Source organism: Chiloscyllium plagiosum, unplaced genomic scaffold (genome assembly GCF_037043375.1).
Source record: "Chiloscyllium plagiosum isolate Xiang-an unplaced genomic scaffold, Cpla_swu_hap1 HiC_scaffold_49, whole genome shotgun sequence".
Classification (NCBI taxonomy): Eukaryota; Metazoa; Chordata; class Chondrichthyes; order Orectolobiformes; family Hemiscylliidae; genus Chiloscyllium; species Chiloscyllium plagiosum.
Genome location: NW_028270187.1, coordinates 17,884,891 through 17,900,124, shown reverse-complemented (window position 1 = coordinate 17,900,124; position 15,234 = coordinate 17,884,891). Strand labels below are relative to the sequence as shown.

Here is a 15,234-nt window from a genome sequence, read left to right as displayed (position 1 = left end):
CTGCTGCGCTGTTCCAGCAACACATTTTCAGCTCTGATCTCCAGCATCTGCGGACCTCACTTTCTCCATCACCTTGTTCACCTCTACCAGTTCACCTTACCCCCTTCTTCACTCCCATGAGAAAAGCCTTAGCTCCCTCAAACTTTTTTAGTAAGAACTGCCTTCCATTCCAGGCAGCATTCTGGTACATCTCCTGTGTACGCTCTCTAAAACTTGCACATCCTTCCTGTAAACAGGGGACCAGAACTGAACACAATATTCCAAGTGTGGTCTCACCAGGACGCTATAAACATGCAGTAAAACCTTCCGGCTCTTAAAATCAATCCCCTTCTAAGGGGAGCCAACACAACATATGCCTTTTTAACAACCCTACCAACGTGCGTGGCGATTTTGAGGGATCTATGGACACGGACCCCATGATCTCTCTGTTCCTCCGCACTGCCAAGTATTCTGCCTTTCACCCCGTATTCTGTATTCAAATTCGACCTTCCAGGATGAATCACTACACACTTTTCCAGATTGGACTCCATCTGCCACTTCCAGCCCAGCTCTGCGTCCTGTCAATCTCCCATTGCAACCTACAACAGCCCTCCACATTACCCACTACTCCACCAACCTTCATGTGATTGGCAAACTTACTAACCCACTCTCTAACATTCACATCCAAGTCATTTACAAAAATCACAAAGAGCAAAGTCCCAGAGCCGATTGTTACAGAACACCACTGGTCACTGAGCTCTAGGCTCAATACTGTCCATCTGCTGCCACCCTGTGTCTTCTCTGGGCCATCCAATCCTGTATCCAGACAGACAGATTTCCCTGTATCCCAATCATCCTTTTCTGAATGATCCATCAACGTATTCTGTCATATCCTCAAAGAATTCAATAAGATTTTTGAGGCATGACCTGCCCCACACAAACCCATGCTGACTGTCACTAATTTAACTATGGTTTTCCAAGTAGTCATAAATCCTGCCTTTAGGGTCCTCGTCAATAATCTGCACACCACAGACATTAGACCAAATCTGTAATCCCCAGAATTCTACCTCCGTAACATGGCCTGGACTCTACAAATCTTCTCTCCTCTGCCATGTTCCCCAGAAGGGCACTGAAGGGTGGTAAGTGTTACAGAGATAGGGACGGATATCAGGACAGGAGGATTTTGCAGACATTAGGAGGGTTGCAGTACCAAAAGGAGGCTTCAGTAGTTGTGAGGTTTCATGTTGATGAAGGCATTTGAGGAGGGAGGGAGGGAGGATTGTAGGGAAATGAGAGGTTTCACAGTTTAATTGCTTTGTTAGGACTGTAAGAGGTTCCTGAGTTGGGGAGGGTGTAAGCACTGGTGGATATTACATAAACATGTGGTTTTAGTTGCAATGCAGGAAGAGGATTCAGGAGGCTGGAGAGTATGGGGTCTGAACGAGGTTATACAAATGGGAAGGGTTGTCAGGAGTGCAGCTGTTTACAGAGACAGCAATGGTCTGATCTGGAGCAGAGGACCCAGATTGGGAGGGATATGGGAACTGGAGGTGGTTTGACAGGGAGGGAGGACCATAGGCCCACAGGAGGTTACAGAAATATGGAGAGCTGTAGGGCTGACGGATTCATGGAGTTGGGAATGTTGGGAGGGATAGAGAAATTTACAGGGATAAGGATGCTTGTAGGACAGGGCTGGATTACACAGACAGTGACTGTTTTAGGGAACTGACCAGATTACAGAGATAAAGAGGTTTGTATCATATGGCGAAACAAACAGAGATATGGAGGGTCATCGTGACTAAAGATATTTACAGATATAGGAAGGCTTAGGTTCTGGGGGTTATTTAGACATGGAGGCTGTGGAATCTGGATTGGTTTTTGAGAGATTGGGGTAGCAAGTTTGTTTGGAGACAGTTTCACAGATAAGAGAGCATTGCACAAACAGGAGGAAGTTCCTGCGGTAGGGAGGGTTCGAGTGGAGAGTGATGTTTCAACATATAGGGGTAAGAGCTGGAGAAGGTTATGGAGATGGGTAAATGGATGGAGATACAGGAGGAGCTCACATTGACAGGGTGGGTGATATGTTTCAAGGTGGAGATGCTACAGGAAGGATCGAAGGGGAGGCAAGAGAGGACGTGTGGTGGTGGGTTTTGATTGCATGAATCATTTCATCAGTACCTAGAGAGGATATTCCTGTAGGATCACCCAGTGACGCTATGTTAGTGGAACTGAGAAATAAGAATGGGTCATCACTCTGACACGATTGTCCTAATGACCCCGAATAATCAGTGGCAGACTGAGGAACAAACATATCAGGAGATCTCAAATATCGATCATAATAATAGGCCTGTTATGGTTGGGGTTTTTAAACTTTCCAAACCTAGACATGGACTGCCAGTGTTCAGTGTTTGCAAGGGAGGAATTTGGTAATTGTGTTCCAGAAAACTCCCAATCCATATGTAAATGGCCTGAAAAGAGAAAGCGGGAAAACCTGACATCCCCTTGGGAAACAAGGTAGGGAAAGGGACTGAGGTGTGAGTGGGAAAGCATTTTGCCAAAGTGACCCAAGCCTATTAGTTTGAAAATAGCGATGGAAAAGGACAGGGCAGGTCCACAGGTTCAAGTTATAAAATGGGGCCAGACTAATCTTGATAATATTAGCCTGGAACTCTCAAAAGGTGATTGGGGAGTATATTTGCAGGGAAAGGGAAGTCTGGCAAGTGAGAATATTTTAAAACTGAGATAAATTGAGCGAACACCACCAGCATTTTCCTGTTTATGTGCAGGCCAATGCTGACAGCATTAGAAAACATTGGCTGTCTATTGAGGATCTGGTCAAGGAAAAGGGGGCACATGTCAGGTATAGCCAGCTGGATCAAGGGAATCCCTAAGGATCACAGGGACTTCAGGAATACACTTTGGGTAGAAATCAGGAATGCAGGAAGGGTACATGAAATAGCCTCAGCAGAGAATGATAAGGAGAATCCAAAAGTGATTGTATAAAACATATCAAGAGTAAAAGAGTAACTCGAGACAAAATAGTGTCCCTTAAAGATCAATGAGACCATTGGTGTCTGGAACCGCATGATATGGCTAAGACCGTAAACACATTTTTTACTCCAGAACTTATTGTGGACAAAGACTGGGGAACTCAGGGAACAAGAGTCATACGTTAGACCACATTTGGAGTTCTCTGCAATTCCAGTATCCCCGCTATAGGAAGGATGTTGTGAAAGTTGAAAATGTTCAGAAAAGATTAACAAGATGTTGCCAGGATTGTTGCTGAATAAGCTGGGGTTATTTTCCCTGGAGCATCGGAGACTGAGTGGTGATCTGACAGAGGTTTATATAAACATGAGGGGTATGGATTGGGTAAACAGTCAAGGTCTTTTCCCAAGAGTTGGAGAGTCTAAATCTAGAGGGCATAGGTTTAAGGTTGAAGGGACAGCTTTTTTATGCACACGGTGATGTGTATATGGAATGAGTTGAGAGAGAAAGTAGCAGATACTGATACTATGACAACATTTAAAAGGTATCTGGATGGGTATATGAATAAAAAGGGTTTAGAGGTACATGGGCCAAATGCTGGTAAATGGGATGGATTTATTTAGATCTTCTGGTCAGCATGGATGAGTTGGACCAAAGGGTCTGTTTCCATGCTGCCCATCTCTAAAAAGACTGCATGTTTTAGAAGAGGTGGTGCTGGAGATTTTACAACACAAAGGAATGGAAAGCTCCAGGACCTGATTAAGTGCATCACAGGACATTGTGCGACGCGAGGGAAGAAATTGTGGAGCCGCGAGCAAAGATATTTGTACCATTGACAGCCATGTGTGATGTGCTGGACAGGCTGGAGGGTGGCATAGTGGGCAGTGAAGGAGGGTTTTTGAGATTACAAAGCGATCTTGATGAAATGGGTGAATGGGCTGAAAAACTGTAGATGGTACTCAATCTGAAAAAATGCGAGGTAGTGCACTTGGTAAAACAAACAAGGGTAGAGCTTATACAATTAATGTTCGGGCCTCGGTTAGTGTTTTAGAGCGGAGGGACCTCCGGGTTCAGGTACATAAATCTTGAAGCTTGCATCACAGGATGGATAAGACAGTGCTTGGCATGCCTGACTATTGCTCAGTCCATTGAGTGGAGGATTTGGGACGTCATGTTGAGATTGTGCAGACATTTTTGAGGCCTCTTCTGCACTACTCTGTCGAGTTCTGGTCGCACAGTTATAGGGAGGATATTATTAAGCTGCAGGGTGTTCAGCAGAGATTTACCAGGACATTGTTGGATATGGAAGGCTTGAGTTCTGAAAAATGGCTGGATAGGCTGAGTCTTTTTTCACTGGAGCCTGGAGTTTTAGATGTGATATGATAAGAGTTTATTATAAAAAAAATGTGATATAGATCTATTGAATGGTAGTTGTCTTTACCGTAGGATGGGGGAGTCTCAAGAGGAGGGACCAGATTTTTAAGGTTAGAAGAGAGAGATGTTCAAAAAAAAAGACATGGGGGCAAATTGTTACCCAGAGGGTGTTTTGATTGTGGCATGAACTTCCTGAGGAAGGGTGGATGTGGTTACAATTACAACGTTTAAAAGACAGAGACAGTAAACGAATATTTTGCATCAGTTTTTGCTGGGGAAAATGATATGGAAGATATAGAATGTAGGGAAATAGATGGTGAAACCTTGCAAAATGTCCATATTACAGAGGAGCAAGTGCTGGATGTCTTGAAATGCATAAAGGTGGATAAATTCCCAGGACCTGATCAGGTGTACACTCAAACTGTGTGGGAAGCTAGAGAAGTGATCACTGGGCCTTTTGTTGAGATATGTGTATCGTCGATAGTCACAGATGAGGTGCCGGAAGACTGGAGGTCGGCTAACGTGGTGCCACTGTTTAAGAGTGGTAAGGACAAGCCAGGGAATTATAGAGCAGTGAGCCTGACGTCAGTGGTGGGCAAGTTATTGGAGGGAATCCTGAGGGACAGGGTGTACATGTATTTGGAAAAGCAAGGACTGATTAGAGATAGAGATTTGTGATTGGTAAATCATGTCTTACAAACTTGATTGAGTTTTTTGAAGAAGTATCAAAGAGGATTGAAGAGGGCTGAGGATTGTAGATGTGATCTATATGGACTTCAGTAAGGCATTCGACAAGGTTCCCCATGGGAGACTGATTAGCAAGATTCTATCTCATGGAATACAGGGAGAACTAGCTATTTGGATACAGAACTGGCTCAAAGGTAGAAGGTGGTGGTGGAGGTTTGCTTATCAGACTGGAGGTCTGTGACCAGTGGATTGCCACAAGGATTGGGCCTAAGAATGGTGAACAGCCAAGGGTAAGGGAGTCCAACACTCGAGAGTACAAACGGGAAGTGAGAGAGCAAAGATTTAAAGAGGGAGCTGAGGGGCAACATTATCCACAGAGGATGGTGCACAGACAGAACAGACTGCCAGGGGCACATGGAGAAACAAGAACAATTACAACATGGAAAAGACATTTGGGCAGGTACATGGAGGGGAGAAGGTTTGAAGAGCTAAGGGTCGAACTCAGGCAAATGAGACTCATTCATTATAGGAAACATGGAGAGCATTGAGGAGTTGTACCACAGGTTCTTTTTCCGTGCTGTATCACTCTGTATCCAGCTAAAGAGGATTACAGTACCGAAATAAAGCATGTTGTAGACACTGAAGCAAGTTACAGCGATAGGGATGGTAGTCTGGAATGCATTATGTTTCAAATATGTGGAGGACAGTCAGGAAGGGAAGTAATTACAGGGACAGGAACTGTTGTAGGAGTTAAAAATTACTGAAGACGCTGGTGCACAAGCCATGCCATAGGCACAGAGATGCAGAGTAGTGAGTCTTAGCACAGTAATGGAGGGAGAACACAGAACAGAAAGATCCCAGGCAGCATTCCCAAACTCTCGTTGGAGGCCTGCTTTCTCTGTTGTCCTGATGCTCACTAAGACAGCACAGGCCTGGATTGATAACTATGAACTCCCCAGTCTGTTTCTGTGCAACGTAAATTAAAGTAGAGGTGGTGATTGAGTCTGGGATGTGTCTGTATTGTACTGTGCTCCCCCTCCAGTACTGTATCTATATCATGTCCTGTTAGCGATGTTTGGAGCCCTCTCATTGCTCTCTGCTCTGTGCACTCTGAGTGATCTTACCTCACTGCAGGATTTATTGAAGACTCCACATCTCCCTGCCCTTTGTCTCTCTGGCTGACCAACCATCTTCAATGAGGTGTTGGACGAGACCCCAGAAATTGGGATGTCTATTGAGTCAGGAACTTTCTAAATACCTATAGGAGACAGAGAAATAGACATAATAGAAAATTAGACTGATGCAGTGAGGGTTACACATGGAGAATGGAAATGAGCCCCACAGATATCTGGAAAATCCCAAACTCCATCCCTGGCCTGTGCTGTTGCGTCTCTCTGGAGTGGAGAATTCTGTTGGCTCAGGATCTGGAGTAACTTGAAGAGCGGGAGGCACTGACAGAGGTAGCAATTAGTCCCACACAGTGAGGGATACCATATGGAGAGAGACTGAGTGATATCACCAGAGTGCTGCAAGACTTCAGGATCACACAGTCATGTTGGAAGAATGGGTTTAGCCTCATATTGCTCTCGTATCAGTACTCAGAGATGAGCAACCAGTGAGCAAAACGAAGTGATGGGGAGGTCTTGCTATAACGATGCAAGGTACAAGTCAGACCACACCTAGATGATAATGAACAGTATGCGTGCCCTAAGGAAAGACATTCTTGTATTGGAGGCAGGCCAGGGAAGGTTCACTCGGCTGATCCTGGAGATGGCGGGATATTCCAATGAGAGGAGGTGGAGTAGATTGCCCTTGAACCTATTGGGTTTTGAAGAATGGGAGAGAAATTGAATGAAACATCCAGGATTCGGAGGGGCTTTGACAGGTTCGATGTCGTTAAGTTAGAAAATCGAAAAGTACAGCAGAGTAATAGGCCCTTCGGCCCACCATGGCTGTGCTGACCATGATGCTATTCTAAACTAATCCCATCTGCCTGCACATGGGCGATATCCTTCTATTCTCTGCCTGTTGATGTTTCTGTCTAAATGCCCTTCAAATGTTTGCTCTCGTTGCTACCTCTCCCACCTCCTGAGCAGCTTCTACCCTCTCGATAAAGACAACTGGCCTCATTCATCTCATTTAAAACTTCTCACTCTCACCTTAAACAGATGCGCCCTAGTATTTGACATTTCGACATAGGAAGGAGGATTCCAACTATCCACACTATTCACGCCTCTCCTAATGCTGTATACCAGTATCTGGTCACCCCTCAGTCTCCGATACTCACGCAAAACAATCCAACTGCATCCAACCTCCTTACAGTAAACACATTCACATCCAGGCCATATTCTTCCAACCCTCTGTTGCAACCTCCCCAAAACCTCCACATCCTTCCTGTAGCGTGGCAATGAGAACGACACGCAACCTTCCAAACATGGCCAAATGAAGTCTCATTCAGTCACAACATGACATGCAAACGTCTGTACTCAATACTGTGCCCAATAAAGGTAAGCATACCATCCACCCCCTCTCCCACCACATCCTGTTGGGTTGTTATTTTTAGGGAGCTATGGATTTGCTTCCAATGTCTCTCTGTTTATCAATGTTTCCAACTAGTCAATTAGTGCACTTCTCTCTTCCATTTGACTTCATAAATGCATCACTTCACACTTGTCCCGATGAAATTCAATTTGCCACATCTCTGCCCAACGTTCCAGCTGATCGACATAGTGCTGCAACCTTGAACACTCTTCCTCACTGTCCACAATTCCCCTAATCATTCCCCTAACTATCCCTAATCATTACATGCCTTTCCAAATGTCGTCTGCAAAATTACCACTCAAACTGCTGACCTTTCCATCTGAATCACAGATATAAATTACACACAGACATCGCAGCACTGATCCTTGTGAAACACCATTGCCCACAGACGTCCAGTCAGAAAGTGACCACTCCACATGCCTCTGTCTACTCTCACCAAGAAAATATTGTATCCAACTTACCAACGAGCATGGATTGTGATTTGATCTTCCAGATCCCCCTTGCTCGTTGGAAGCTGTCCATGCAAAATGATTCTATATTTTGATTCCCAGATTAAATTGGCTGTCTGACGAAAGCACTGACTGTGTCCTTTCTTCACAACAAAACGGGACCTTGTTTGGTTTTTTGCTGATCCTGCCTAATTCCCTACAACCCCTCAATAATCACATTGCTGTCATGATCATTCTGCAGCCACACCTCCACAATAACAGTTCGATCATATCTGTTCCCTTCAGTTAATGCTGTCATTCCATCTGCCTTGTTGCAAATGCATGGAGCGTGTCACCGAGAGAGGACCTTTGAGGGATGGATAGAGGTCACAGAGTGGGAGAGATGTTTGGGGACGCGACAATGTTGCAGGGTTAAACATAGTTACAGTTGCTACAGAATGTTGACAGGAGAAAACCTTTAGAGAGATAAAGCGTCTTTGATTAGACTTCAGAGAGAGGGACGTGTGTAGGGTTGTGGATCGTTACATGGACTATGTTGATCAGGGTGTAGAAACATTCGCATGATTCCAGAACGTCGTACATTTAACAACAGTTGTGGGATCTGGAGAATATCACAGCAATAGGGAGGATGGTATGGACTGGAGAATATTACAGGGAAAGGGAGGCTGGTATGGACTGGAGAATGTTGCAACCACATGGACGATGATATACACTGGGGAATGTTGCAGGGAGAGGGAGGAAGTTGTCGAATGGATAAAGGTAGAAGGAGAGATGATTTTATGTTCTGGAAGGAGTGTCAGACAGAGTGAGAGGTGTGCATGCTGCAAGATGCGACAGGGATAGGGAAGCTTGTAGAGACTGGAGGAGAGAGTCATGGAGAGGCTTGTGAGAGACCAGATTCACTTATGAACATAGGATGTGTTACAGTGAGCAGAGCCTTTTGCAGATATAAACAAGGATACAATGGCTACAAAGCAGTCACACCTATACATAGATATATAGGAACTGAAGGAATTGAAGAGATTACACAGACTGGGAGTGTTGTATGCAGTGGAGGAGATTAACCTGATAGGGATGGCTTTAGAGACAACATCGTTAGGAAATAATGGTGAGAGCAGGTTTCAACAATTCGGAGGATATGGACCAGAAGTAGCTTTGACAGATAGTGATGGCTGTCAGGTCTGGTGGGGGCTGCACAGTAAAGTGAATTGTAATGGCTGGAAACATTTACACAGATGGGGAGAGTATTAGTGATCGGCAGAATTCACAAAAAACGGGTCTGCAGGACACGACAGAAATCTGAAGAGTTGTATCAACTTGATCGTGTACACAGGCAGGAAAGCTTGTGGGGGTTGGAGCAGCTCAACATGATGGGGAGGGGCATGGAGACTGGAGATGTTGCAGAAAGATTACTATGTTTAATGCTTTAGAACTCTACATAAGTCTGTCCTGGTTCCTTCTTTATGTTTTTAACCGCTGTCGATACACTAAGACCATAAGACCCAGGCGTGGAAGTAAGGCCATTCGGCCCATCGAGTCCACTCCGAATTCAATCATGGCTGATGGGCATTTCAACTCCACTTGCCCGCATTCTCCCCGTAGCCCTTAATTCCTTGTGACATCAAGAATTCATCAATTTCTGCCTTGAAGACATTTCGCGTCCCAGCCTCCACTGCACTCTGCGGCAATGAATTCCCCAGGCCCACCACTCTCTGGCTGAAGAAATATCTCCACGTTTCTGTTCTGAATTTACCTCCTCTAATTCTAAGGCTGTGTCCACGGGTCCTAGTCTCCTCGACTAACGGAAACAATTTCCTAGCGTCCACCCTTTCCAAGCCATGTATTATCTTGTAAGTTTCTATTCGATCTCCCCTTAATCTTCTAAACTCCAATGAATACAATCCCAGGATCCTCAGCCGTTCCTCATATGTTAGACCTACCATTCCAGGGATCATCCGTGTGAATCTCCTCTGGACACGCTCCAGTGCCAGAATGTCCTTCCTGAGGTGTGGGGACCAAAACTGGACACAGTACTCCAAATGGGACCCAAGCAGAGCTTTATAAGTAGCACATCGGTGCTTTTATATTCCAACCCTCTTGAGATAAATGACAACATTGCATTCGCTTTCTTAATCACGGACTCAACCTACATGTTTACCTTTAGAGAATCCTCGACTAGCACTCCTAGATCCCTTTGTACTTTGGCTTTATGAATTTTCTTACCGTTTAGAAAGTAGTCCATGCTTGTATTCTTTTTTCCAAAGTGCAAGACCTCGTATTTGCTCACATTGAATTCCATCAGCCATTTCCTGGACCACTCTCCCAAACTGTATAGATCCTTCTGCAGCCTCCCCACTTCCTCAGTACTACCTGCCTGTCCACCTAACTTTGTATCATCGGCAAACTTTGCTAGAATGTCCATAGTCTCTTTATCCAGATCATTAATATATAGTGTGAACAGCTGTGGCCCCAACACTGGCTGCCATTCCGAAAAAGAACTTTTTATCCCAACTCTCTGCCTTCTGTCAGACAGCCAATCCTCAATCCATACCAGTGGCTCACCTCGAACACCATAGACCCTCACCTTACTCAGCAGCCTCCTGTTTGGCACCTTATCAAAGGCCTTTTGGAAGTCTAGATAGACCACATCCACTGGGTTTCCGTGGTCTAACCTACTTGTCACCTCTTCAAAGAACTCCAACAGGTTTGTCAGGCACGACCTCCCCTTACTAAATCCATGTTGACTTGTTCTAATCAGACCTTGCTCTTCCAAGAATTTAAAAACCTCATTCTTAATGATGGATTCTAGAATTTTACCAACAACCGAGGTTAGGCTAATTGGCCTATAATTTTTCATCTTTTGTCTTGATCCTTTCTTGAACAACGGGGTTACAACAGCGATCTTCCAATCATCTGGGACTTTCCCTGACTCCAGTGACTTTTGAAAGATCTCAACCAACGCCTCCGCTATTTCCTCAGCCACTTCCCTCAGAACTCTAGGATGTAGCCCATCGGGGCCAGGAGATTTATCAATTTTAAGACCTTTTAGCTTTTCTAGCACTTTCTCTTTTGTAATGGCACTAATAGTTCTTCTGGTACTCAGCCACAAGCACTTAAAATAGCCTGTTTGACATGCGCATAATCTCCTGACCACTCATGAAACAGCACTGCAAATACCTCACTGGCTCTGCCTAACAGTTTAGACTGAACTAGCTTTACCCACAAGACCTCAGGCCACTCCATCTGTCTCTCCAATTTTTCAAATGAAGTACAGAGCTCCTTGAAAGTAGAGTCACAGGTAGATAGGATAGCAAAGGCTGCACTTGGTATGCATTCCTTTATTATTCAGAGTATTGAGCACAGAAGTTGGGAGGTCATGTTGTGGCTGTACAGGACATTGGTTAGGCCAACTTTGGAATACCGTGTGTAATTCTGGTCTCCTTCCTATCGGAAGGATGTTATGAAACTTGAAAGGGTTCAGAAAAGATTTACAAGGATGTTGCCAGGGTTGGAGGATTTGAGCTATAGGGAGAGGCTGAACAGGCTGGGGCTGTTTTCCCTGGATTTTCAGAGGCTGAAGGGTGACCTTATAGAGGTTTACAAAATTATGAGGGGCATGGATAGGATAAATAAGCAAAGTCTTTTCACTGAATTTGGGGAGTCCAGAACTAGAAGGCATAGGTTTAGGGTGAGAGGGGAAAGATATAAAAGAGACCTAAGGGGCAACGTTTTCACACAGAGGGTGGTACATGTTTGGATGAGCTGCCAGAGGAAGTGGTGGAGACTAGCACAATTCAACATTTAAAAGGTATCTGGAAGGGTACATGAATAGGAGGTGTTTGGAGGGATATGGGTCGCGTGCTGGTTGGTGCGACTGGACTGGCATGGACGTGTTGAACCGAAGGGTTTGTTTCCATGCTGTACACCTCTATGATTCTCTGACGCTAATTGGGGAAGTTTCAAATCACTGCAGGCAGTCAGACACCGAGATAGAATTGTAAGGTCTTTTGGAGGTCCCACAGTTCGGGAGGATTGCATGGACTTGATGATGTTGTACATGGAAGTAGGGTTGTCAGGACTGAAGCTGGGAACAGAGATAGAGAGAAGTGCAGGGGATGAGAGAGATCTGGAGGCTAGTGGTCTCTGGTGGAAGTTCCAGGTAGAGGGATGCTTTTTGGAACTGTTGGACCTTGAAGAGATAGGTAGATTTGGAGGGGCTGGAGGGGTTTACAGAGGCATGGAGAAATGTAGTGACTGGAGCATACGGAGATGGTGAGGGCTGGAGGAGATGGAATAAGTTGGATGGACTGTAGAAACTTGGAGGGGTTCACGCAGACAAGGAGGATTGTCGCAGAGTGAGGAGTTTAAAGAGGTTGGGAGGGTGGAGCATTCTCAGTAATGATTGGTTTGGAACACTGTCCAGACTGGGGGAGGTTTCAGAATGATGAAGGGGTCGAGCAAAAGGAAGTGGTCGTAAACATTATAGGAACATATACCTGTCACTTCGGTGCTGTGCCACTGCGGGTCATCAGGAGGACAGTTGTCCTCATTAAAATGTACAGATCCTCAGGGGAATGGACAGGGTGGATGCTGAAAGGATGCCCACTTCCCCTTATGGGAGAGAGACAAACAAACAGACTCTGTTTGACAAAGGTGGAGAAGGGGGAGTTGTCTTTTTCTTCCAATGGCCCAAATCTCCTTCAGGTTTGTTCCCACACAGCTCAAAGGAATGCAGTGCGATAACAAAGAGCAAGATCTTTTTGGAACTGCAGGAGATACAAGACCAAGGCCAGGTTGGAGGGACTGGAGGCAGTGAGAGAGAAGGGAGATGTTCAACAGCTGGAAGGGTTTCCAGGGAGTGGACACTGTCAGGACTGGGAAACATGACACGCTCACTCATGAGAGGGAGATGACGATATGGCACAAGGTCAAACACAGCAGGAGGATCCCAAGCTCCATACCTGTCATTTATTTATGGAGTTGCTCTCACCCAGTCTGTGCCAAGCCCCACAGAGTCAAGATTAGAGTGGTGCTGGAAAAGCACAGCAGGTCAGGCAGCATCTGAGGAGCGGAAAAATTGACATTGGGCAAAACGTCGATTTTCACGCTCCTCAGATGCTGCCTGACCTGCTGTGCTTTTCCAGCACCACTTAATCGAGACCATGATCTCCAGCATCTGCAATTCTCAATTTTGCAACATACAAACAGCATGAGGTTTCCCAGCTGCTGGTGCTCAGGGCCCAGTGCACTCACCCCTGAACCTGTCAGTGAGGTATTTACACAGTTATACATTCTCCAGAAACACTGTGTCCTAGCCGACATAAATGGTAAATTGACACTCAACTAAGCAAAGATTATCTGCACTCAGATTCCCTGGTGATACAACCCTCTGAGTGATTGTCTGCAGGGAACTACAGAATCCACGAATCCCCATTGCATGGGTCAGGGTCAATGACAAAAGTTTCATTCTTTTAAAAATCACAACTCCTCAATTCCTGCATTTCACATAACTGCCATTTAAAAATATTAAAATAAAGAACATTCTAAATGAAGGCTTTGATTAAGTGAGCTGTGGTCAGTCATGTAGATCTGGAGGTTACCACAATGTACAGACAGTGCTTTCTATCAGGTCAGTGTCAGGCACACAGACAGAATGAGCAAATAGATTCACATCTGAATTCACATCTCCCATCCTGGCAATCTGAAGCTGTGCTCACCCGTTCCGGTAAAGATCTCTAGAAAAAGGACATCAGAGCCAGAAGACTGGAGGTTGGCTATCGTGTTGCTACTATTGAAGGAAGGCAGTAAAGAAAAGCCAGGAAACTATAGGCTGTTAAGGCTGACATCGGTGGGCAAGTTTAGATTAGATTAGATTACAGTGTGGAAACAGGCCCTTCGCCCCAACAAGTCCACACTGACCCGCCGAAGCGCAACCCACCCATACCCCTACATTTACCCCTTACCTAACACTATGGGGCAATTTAGCACGGCCAATTCACCTAACCTGCACATCTTTGGACTGTGGGAGGAAACCGGAGCACCCGGAGAAAACCCACGCAGACACGGGGAGAACGTGCAAACTCCACACAGTCAGTCGCCTGAGGTGGGAATTGAACCCGGGTCTCTGGCGCTGTGAGGCAGCAGTGCTAACCACTGTGCCACCGTGCCGCCCCCACCACTGTGCCACCGTGACGCCCCCACCACTGTGCCACCGTGCCGCCCCCAAGTTGCTGGAGGGAATCGTAAGGGACAGAATGTACATGTATTTGGAAAGGCAAGGACTGATTAGGGACAGTCAACATTGCTTTGTGAGTGGGAAATCATGTCTCACAAACTTGATTGAGATTTTTGAAGAAGTAACATAGAGGATTGATGAGGGCAGAGCGGTGGATGTGATCTATATGGACTTCAGTCAGGCGTTCAACAAGGTTCCCCATGGGAGACTGGTTAGCAAGGTTAGATCTCATGGAATATAGGGAGAACTAGCCAATTAGTACAAAACTGGCTCAAAGGTAGAAGACAGAGGGTGGTGGTGGAGGGTTGGTTTTCAAACTGGAGGCCTGTGAACAGTGGATGCCACAAGGATCAGTGCTGGGTCCAATACTTTGTATTGTTTACATGAATGATTTGGATGTGAGCATGAGAGGTATAGTTTGTAAGTGTCCATTTGGCAACAAAATTGGAGGTGTAGTCATCAGCAAAAAAGGTTACTTCCGATTACAACAGGATCTGGACCAGATGAGCCAATGGCCTGAGAAGTAGCAGATGGAGATTAATTCAGATAAATGCGAGGTGCTGTATTTTGCAAAAGCAAATCTTTGCAGGACTTATACACGTAATGGTAAGGTCTGACAAAGTGTTGCTGAATACAGTAAAAATTGGAGTGCAGGTTCATAGCTCCTTGAAAGCAGAGTCACAGGTAGGTAGGATAGTGAAGAATGCATTTGGTATGCTTTCTTTTATTGGTCAGAGTATTGAGTACAGGAGTTGGGAGGTCATGTTGTGGCTGTACAGGACATTGGTTAGGTCACTTTTGGAATTTGTGTGCAATTTTGGTGACCTTCCTATCGGAAGGATGTTGTGAAACTTGAAAAGGTTCAGAATATATTTACAAGGATGTTGCCAGGATTGGAGGGGTTGAGCTAGAGGGAGAGGCTGAATACGCTGGGGCTGTTTTTCCCTGGAGTGTCAGAGGCTGAGGGGTGACCTTATTGTG

At 45.4% G+C, this 15,234-nt stretch overlaps 1 long non-coding RNA gene across 1 annotated transcript in view; it reads right to left on the bottom strand.

Annotated features, from left to right (window-relative positions):
* The window catches only part of LOC148135635 (uncharacterized), a 49,154-nt gene that overhangs the window by 23,297 nt on the left and 10,623 nt on the right, over window positions 1–15,234 (bottom strand). Inside the window, exon 2 of the long non-coding RNA XR_015755197.1 lies at window positions 6,153–6,286. This is a non-coding gene — a long non-coding RNA (uncharacterized LOC148135635). The remainder of the gene's footprint in view (window positions 1–6,152; window positions 6,287–15,234) is intronic.